The following is a 9,098-nucleotide window of genomic DNA, read 5'->3' on the forward strand; positions in this document are numbered from 1 at the left end:
CTGTCTGTGTTTCGACTGCTTGCCCAACAGCTTGAGGAATAGCCCTCTCTGGCAACAATTTGCCTGTGCGTCATCTTGATGAATGGGTTGCATTTCATGTCTCAGATGTATGTCTTACAAGGTCCCTCTATTACACACATCTCAACATCGCTGCTATTAACAGGGCTTCCCTCTTGCGCAATTTCATTGGACTGCCCGAGAAAATTCATAACCCCTCAGAAAGAGGATCCCTGAAAACAGGAGCAGATTAACTAGGCAAAGAAAGGAACAAAGTGGTCGAGGTAGCGGCTGCAGTCTGGGTGATGTGGTTACGATGCCGCATTAGTAGGCCAGCAGTAAGGGCTCCTAAATTCCTGGAAAGATAGGAAAAAAGATTAGATTAATGTGCATCAAGGATAGCTATAAGCCTCTTGATATATATTTTCCCACGATTTGTGATAATACACCAGGGATTTGCATTTTATTATTAGACACTGATAAATGAGAAATACTGCCTAACAACCTCATGGCCAGAGTGTTTGTGTAAGCTTGTGTGTGTGAGTGTCGCATATCTAAGAATATCCTTATCTCTTGTTCCTGCTGATGGGCTTTCACTTTCCTCGTCTCGCTGTATGAAATGCCGCTGTCCAGGGTCCTGCAAACAGTGGCGCTGTCTGCCCCATGTGTACACCGTACTGTATATTGTCATCGCAAAATTACAGAGAACAATGTGTTGAATCAAATAAGCAGTTCTCTATTTTGCGAAGAAAAACAGAGCACTTACACTAACATCTGATGGTCTGTGATTGTGAGAAAATTGCGATGGTGGTGGCTTGCTGAAGGAATCTTTTTGTACACAGTTAGAGAAAATAGCTGGCCCGGAAAGAACTGGAAGTTTAAAAAGATTCAGAATGGGTGTTGACTGTAATAAAGAAAAAAATCGAATGGATCACGAGGGCATGGAAAGGATGGAAGGGGGCGTGTAGACTATGGAGAAAAAGTGCAGCTCACGGTATTTGAACTGTGTTTCACAGACGCAGACCACACGACTTCTTCATCAGAGATGAGGGGTGTGAAGATTGAGAGTGCTGTGGCTGTCTGTAGCCCTCCGTCTACCAGCGGTTCCCTCTCCCCTTTTTCAAGCTGAGTTTCGACTGGCCCGCCCTCTACCGTGTCTCTTTTACCAAGCCCGGCTGAGTCTGCAGCAGTTTGCGGAGATGCGGCGTGGACTTCGACTGTAGTAGGACATCAACCTGTGGTAAGTAGGGAGAGAAAGGGGTACTTACAGAGGGAATTGCTCTGTTAATCGAAACTACAGATAGCCCAAGTATGCATATCGCCGTTATTCGTTGTATGTGTTCTTGCAGAAGTTGAAAGAAATTGCAAATATTTAATTTGAGACATGGACATTCTACGGGACCACCGATGCGCCAAGTGCAGTGTTGGAAAATGTCACAAGTCGCCGTTTATGACAGTGAATACTACCAAGACATAATTCCTTAAATACGAAATGCTTTAGGATCGGCCATCACTCCCTGCATTGACTTTAATGTGATATAAAAATCGTATCATTGTCTTGAAGAGGTGTACACTTTTGTCAAGATGATTGTTTTGTGTAGAGGCGATATTTTTAGTCGATTATGTGCTTTTGAACATTCAAAGTGATTCAACTTCGAGTCGCCTTTATCATTGTGAAATAACATTTGAGCGCAATGGCATTAATGCCCCCTACAATACTTGTTGCTATCTCTTTGTCATATGCGCTACCCACCTGTACGTATTCTACAGTTTGTTTCTGTCGATGTATTTTCGCAGTTTATGTATCCGTTCTAAACGCACAAACTTAACTTGCCAGTGTTTTAGTAGGCTACAAAACGCATGACATCCCAGACTCAGACAAATGATTGCGTTCACAAATACTTGCTTGTACTTAAAAAGACATAGTGATGCCTTTCACGTTGGGGAGTTTTACAATGTGGCCTAAGCTACCTATGCCTTTGTAAACGCACATCACCCTCGGTTATTCCAGGGTTACGTCATCTTTTCTGGTGGCATTCTCCCGAGATGCACTCTTCCGTGGCTGTATGAGTTTTAAATGCTTTACTGGAAATCATGTCAAATTAACAATGGACCTTACATGGCGATTTCATAATTTGGTAGGTAGTCCGTTCATCCACATTGCACATACAACCCTTCTTAAAATGATTGGAGATAACTTCTAGATGGTTTGATACAGAAATGACTAATGCTATGGAGCTTTTTACCATCATATCTTTTGGTCAGTGATGTATAGAGATCAACCATTCTACTTTATAAGCTGCACAACACTTACATTTCTCTAATTTCCACCACTGTCTTGGTGCGTCCTTTTCCATTTACCAGATAGCTTGATTAAAGAACTGGCTCTCACATGGTGTTTGATTCCTTGTGGTATTGTATTGGTGAGGATTTACAAACCCCTTTGTGTCTACTATGACTGCAATGAAGCTTTACACTCTCACATACCATGTCATAGAATACAAGAGTAAAAATGGAAGGCAGGTTTGCAATTTTGTTTGGCTTGAAACATCTTCATTCATTATGCCTGTTTAAATTGTGCAGCTGGCAATAACTTCACCTGCTTAATAATTGTAGCCATGCAAATTGAGTTGTGAGTTTGAATTAGCACAAAGTGTTGTCATCAATATGAATGAAACCCTATACTTCTTTATTTCCCCAGAGAACAGGCATTAGGCAAACATCTCTGTTTGAATTTTCCTCCGAGTGGGTAGATCTAGGCTTTGAGTACATCAACCACAAATATCAAACACAGAATACACATACAAAAAAAGCTGATGTGGGATGAATTAAAATGCTTTTATAGTAAGAGCAGCCTTGCAATTAAGGAGCTAAAAAATGCATCGAGGAATCCTTGAGGAATTCTCTCATGATAGATGATGTATTTGTGGAGGTATGGATACTTATCTAAGAATAAAAGGGATGTTTACCCGGGCACTGCAAAGACATAATAAAGGTATTTTCAGGCTATGGACTCACATAAGAAGTAGAGTTACAATTTGTCCTTGCATTTCTTTTTTCAGAAAGAGGACAGACAGGCAGCTAGATCGAAATAGAGAGAGAGAAGGTGAGAGAGAGAGAGAGAGAGAGATAGAGAGAAGGATGGAGATAGAGAGAGAGGGAAGGGAGGTTGGGTGTGTGCGTGTGTGTTTTGTGTGTGTCAATCTGTGTGTGTGTGTGTGTGTGTGTGTGTGTGTGTGTGTGTGTGTGTGTGTGTGTGTGTGTGTGTGTGTGTGTGTGTGTGCGCGCGCACGTGTGTGTTTTGTGTGTGTGTGTGTGTGTGTGTGTGTGTGTGTGTGTGTGTGTGTGTGTGTGTGTGTGTGAGTGAGTGTGTGTGTGTGTGAGTGTTCCGGAGCTTGCTACTGTGTGTGCAGCAGAATTAGGAAAACAGTGTTTGGATATCAGCACAAGCAGCTGTTCAGTCCTCACTTCAAAAGCAGATCTGTTAGCATGGACATTTGACAGCCCTCACCATGGATCAAAGACTATCCAGACACTCATTACATATGGACCCACAGTACTATGAATATTGATATTTTTGTCAAGTTGGCAGCGCTTTGGCATACTCTGACCATTTGGCTGAAATATCAGCTACTCTTTTAGCAATTCCTTTTCCACTCAAAGAAAAGATGCTTATTACAACACATGTACTACCAAAATAATTTTGATGTTTCACGACAACAATGTTTTATTCTAAATTCATCAATGCTTTTATACAAACACATACAGTATATTTTTAATTCACTGTAAGTGCCATGGAGATTGGGAAATAGTTCTAAAGATGCCTCTTTACATGCCACTGATCTCTTAAAAAAGTCCTATCATTTCCTATGATTTGTGAAGGTATCAGGATTCTGTTTAATCCTTGACTGCCTGTATGCCACACCTAGTCGATCCACTTTGGACTCTAGGGAAAGGACACCAAGGGACCACAACGATCTGTACAGTGATGTGTGTCCGCTTGCACTGGCTGGCTGCAATATCTTATATTGTGGTTGTGGTATTAGAGGGATTAGAGTGAGGTTTATACTGGTTTAATTAGCTCCTAGCATAGAAATGTCAGCAATAAACTTGGCATCAACCAGTGGGATGACATTCACCAGACAGAGAAGGGCAGATTTGGATACTTTGTTTGCTGTGAAAGCTCCAGACAATATACTCATTTGCAAACGCCAACCATCGCTGAACCCAAACCTGTGGCAGTAGAGATATTGTCGGACCATATGTTTTATCAGGTCATCACATGTCATGTAATATATAGCAGCTTACACCGCAGTCATGGTTAATATGTTGATCGCTGCAGGCTTGGAAGATATAACCTAAAACAGTTGCAGATTTTCAGGGACTTTAGCAAGCAACAGTTATGCAAAGATTCACAAGTGAGCAAATCCCCTCATACGTGATGTCCTTCGACTCCCAGATGGGATATGGCTGTGGAATTTACCCAGCCCTGGTCCTGACGGAGTTTACACTCAGCTGCTGTCTAGACTGGTGGACTATTCTATCACGCACTTCATAATTATAAAGATATTAAATAAAAGTATTGTATATGAAGAACATCATTTACTTGATGCTGTTCCACCTGTCACAATGAATGGTCTGTTGATAATATAAATGAGTTGCCATTCAATCCAGATACAAAGAAATGTTTTTGTGATGCCTGTGGAGAATCCCCTTACTGTTATATTAACTTCCAATATAATGCTACACAGAATTACAAAAACACCTCAAATGCTGTATTAGCATACATATCACATTTGCTGTAACAAAATTGGATATGTGAATGCGTGCAGGAAAGATTAAGGTTGTTTCAATCTCTAATCTGATTAGTCTCATTGTAAACAGGGTCTTAGACGGAGCGAAAGCGTTTAACCAAAAAAGAAGGCATCTCTGCGGGGCTCTGTCTGCTCATTTGCATGGCGCTCAGACTGCGCGGCACAAAGCGATGAGCTTTTTCCGAGTGCCGGCGCTCGCCTCTGATCGACAGGTCTTCTCGCCCCGCTCTCAGCTTGCGTCGCACATGTTAATTAAAACGTCTATTGAGATTTTCCCCCTGCTAAAAGGCCAAATTAAATCAGCCCCCGAATGAGGAAAATGACTTCTTGGCAATTGCGTAATTGTGTTTAGATGCATACCGGAGCTGCTCCCTGCCGCTATTTGATTTTTGGAGGGGCAGAGAGCAAGCATAGGCGGCGAGGCGAGGATGGAAGGGAAGGGGAGGAGAGGGGTGGAGAAGGGGGGGGGGGGGGGTCTCTGTGGACTCTCTGGCAACCTTGCTGGGGCTACCCTAATCCAGAGGAAACAGCTGGGACACTAAACCTGCCCAGTGCCTTCATCCAGAAATATCACCATCCACAGCTTAGTCATGTGGAAGACACGGGTGCCAAGGGTATACAGTACCCTACATCTGTAAAAGTGAATGCATTAGAGTAGAAGTGATAAGTCCTGAGGCGTATGATATTTCCAGTTTAACTAATCTTCCCCCCTCACAAATGCACTTTGCATCCTCTTATCAACCCTATTTTTTTTCTTTAACTGGCAGGCTGATGTTGACGCTTGCTTACCCACTACCTTGTGTGCATTCAAAGGGGCTTTTACGCTATCCTTCCCATCAGCCAGCTGTGTTCGGAGGACTAATTACCTGTGTCCGCAAGATGGGCAAGGTCAAGGGATAATGGCAGAGATTGAAAGCTGGGGTCAGCCGCTCCAGCTAATGAGATTTACGATCCGGTGCCCCTCCGATTGCCGTTCTCTGAGCTGTTAACATGATTTATGAATCATCCCTCTCACAGGTGGCTGCAGTCTACAGATAGATGGCTCACTAGCCAGGCGTCTGAGAAAAAGCCATCACACAATTAGAGACAAGGGCCACCAGTTTAGGGCTGCCATAACAAAAGCACTTGTCTCTCTTACTTGCCACCAATGGTGAAACATGACTGGTAGATAGGCCTCTTAAAGTTTTTGATAAAAAATGATTGTGACATATTTGCTAATATGTTCTAGATTAACTTGGCCCTCAGTATGGATCCTGACGACCATATGTTTGCACGGTTTTGTGGAACAGGTTCTCAGTTAATATACTGCACCACAGAAACATGTGGAGAAGCTCCAAACCATTACACAGTCTGCCTGCTCTGTCGTGATCAACAGATCACCAGACAACCCAATTAAACCCCAAACCTGGGCCCACTTGGCCAATTACATCAGATTTGTTAGCCACTGTAGCACAGCCAGATCCAGCAGGATCAGCTCCACCATTAGTCTTCCCTCCCCTACAGCCCTCTCTGTCCCCCTTTATCTTCTCCAAGAGCCCCAATAGCAGCCGTCTTCCATTATTGCTTGTTTAAAAAAAATGTCAAGTCCTGACAGCCGATGCTCAGTCCACACCTCCAAACAAGAAACCTGCAGAAAAAGAGAGAACAATCCCGCTGAGAAAAAGCGCTACCTGACAACGCCACGCGCAGGGCTTCCCATTAGATATGGCCCAGCCCACCGGAGAGGTGCAGTGGGGCAAGAGACATCAATTTGCTCTCCCTAATGCGCTCACTGCCCCCACAAGACATATTGATTATTTCTCCCCCGCAAAGTGACAAATAGCATTTTCGGGGGCGTAATGGAGACGAATGGTGGGTTTATGAGGGGGAGGGGGAGGCGGGGGGGGGGGGGGGGGCACCCTCCCTCTCCATCTCCCCGTCCTCCATTGGCTGCTCCTCCCCACCCCGTACCCCTTCATGCTCCCATAGAGGGACTGCCGAAAACAAACAGTGCTACCAGTGAGATGAGGCGGGGTTGGTGGTGGGGCTGGAGGGGGTTGGCACTCCGTCAGGGAGAGTGAGACAGGGGCAGCGGGAGGTAGTGTGGTTGCAGATGTCTGGAGCTGCCGGCGAGGTGGGGAGAGTGATGTTCCTTCATTACGCTCCTCTCTCTGGAGGAGCCTGCTTTATGGCCACGCCGCAGAGGCCTACATCTGCTGCCGTTTTTAAACGCTATCTACTGCCCCAGCTCCAACCATGTCCCCGTTCAGCACCAGTCTATCTGTTTATCCATCGGCTCTCGGTTGTGGTCCAGCTCTCCCACCTTGACAAAAATGTACGCTCAAGCTCGGTAACACGCCCGCATGTAAATTACAAGATAAATAGGATAAATGTGTTTCATTCAAATATGAAATGCAATGCGGGCTGTATCTTGCAATAGTTTGAAAACATGTCAATAATGCAATAATGAAAATATCACAAGAAATCATTCTGAGGAGCCCGCGGCAACAGCTCCGCTGGATAACCAGATTACATTGCCTTTGCCTGACTGTAATGGTAGATATGGATGGAGGGGCTGCAATTTCTGATGATTATCTCACATTTTCCACCCAGTGTGTCTGCTGTAGATGGAAATAAACTGAGATACAGGATTTCAGGGCAGTGTGCCTGTTTAGGACCCCCGCAAATCCTGTGAGGGCACAAGGAGAAATGGAGGTTAGGCTCGCCTGGAGAGAAGCAATCAAAAGGCAGTGGTATAACTTTTCACAGAGTAACTTGGCTTTAACTCATTTGAAGCAGTCTGTGTCTCTTTTTTCATAAAGAGAGATATAAGTTTAACCCACTTACATCTCGAAAATGTATCATGGTGGTTTTTGGTTAGGCTGAGGATTTATGAATGGTGCAGAATGGGGAGCATAGCATAGCAAATATCCTGTGCACTGTAAGACCTGCTATAGACTCCGGCATTCTTTGGAAACTGTCACAAGGGCTAGAGAACCACCGCTACCTCTTAGATTAGAGGACAACCATAAAAGGGTTATCATATTGAAAAAAGTAAAAAAAACAAAAACAAATACTTCAACGTACAGGCCCTTAGCCATGAGTTCATGCTGAACCTCACGTTTAACAACAGAGTCATCTTCTCATTTCATTACATTATTATACATGTAATTCATTCTTTCACAGGCAGTTCCACTGCTCGGCTGTCTCCCATGGAACATCATTCCGTGTCTTCCGCTTATCTGCATCATCAGATCCATATTCTCTGTCTTTTCTCTCCCAGTCACATTTTCCAGCTATTTTCATTTTCCCATGTGACAGGCCCACCTTTCCAGTTCAGTGATTGTTTAAAATGTTATCCAGTATAGATGTATTTTCACTTTCACCTAATCATTTTCTATCTTTTCACACAGGTAGTCAAGTCCTGCTGTCTTCATTGCCTCACTGCAGTTATACTCTGGTATGTACTGGAACTCAACAATGGTTGATGCACTCACTTCATGGCGCAGTAGTGAAACATTACTGCTCTAAGATGCCATCATTAAATAACTGTGTTTGGCACAACTTTGCCAAAGATACTCAAAGGACCCTTTGTTTAAGTGTGAATACAACCGCTAACTCTCAGAAATTCACTTTTCATCTTTTTCAGATTTGTCTTTGTCGCAGAGGTAGCGATTTTACTGTGTAATCGAATCAGGGAAATTGTGTTTCCATTTAATCATGCAAATAGAAAACAGAACAATTTGTTACCATCATCCTCTGCATTAATAATAATTTCCAGTCGCTGCTTTTCATCGAACGCGGAAGGGCGTGCAGGGAGACTAGGACATGCTTGAGGAGGCAACAGAGGCCCTAAGAGACTCTTGCAGTACCGCATTAGACAAATTAATGTCAAAGAGGGACCAGGCTCTTCCAATAATTCATGTTGAGCCTTTGTGGAGAGTTTACAAAGAACAATCTCCCACCAACTTCTTAAATGTGCCAGTAGCGGTGTAGTGTCCGTGGGCTGCACCCAAGGTTCAATATTGCTCAGTCTCAGAGCCCCTTTTTGAATCAATGTCCCCTTTTGAAATGCTCTAACTGGCCCTGTCCCTCCCACCACTCTTAACCTCAATCTTCCAGCAATCTCCAGGGAGCAGCGTTGAGGGCACACCGTGGGTCCCTTTTTTTCTATCTCCCTTTCATCAGTCGCCACTCGTGTGCAGGCCCATCAAGCTCAAAAACAAGAGCTTCTCATAGCAATCTGACCTTCATCAAGATTGGGGGGTAGGGCGGTGGGAGTGGGAGGTGGTCGGTGGTGGTGTCGAT

The sequence above is a fragment of the Sprattus sprattus genome (assembly GCF_963457725.1).
Source record: "Sprattus sprattus genome assembly, chromosome: 14".
NCBI classification, from domain to species: Eukaryota; Metazoa; Chordata; class Actinopteri; order Clupeiformes; family Clupeidae; genus Sprattus; species Sprattus sprattus.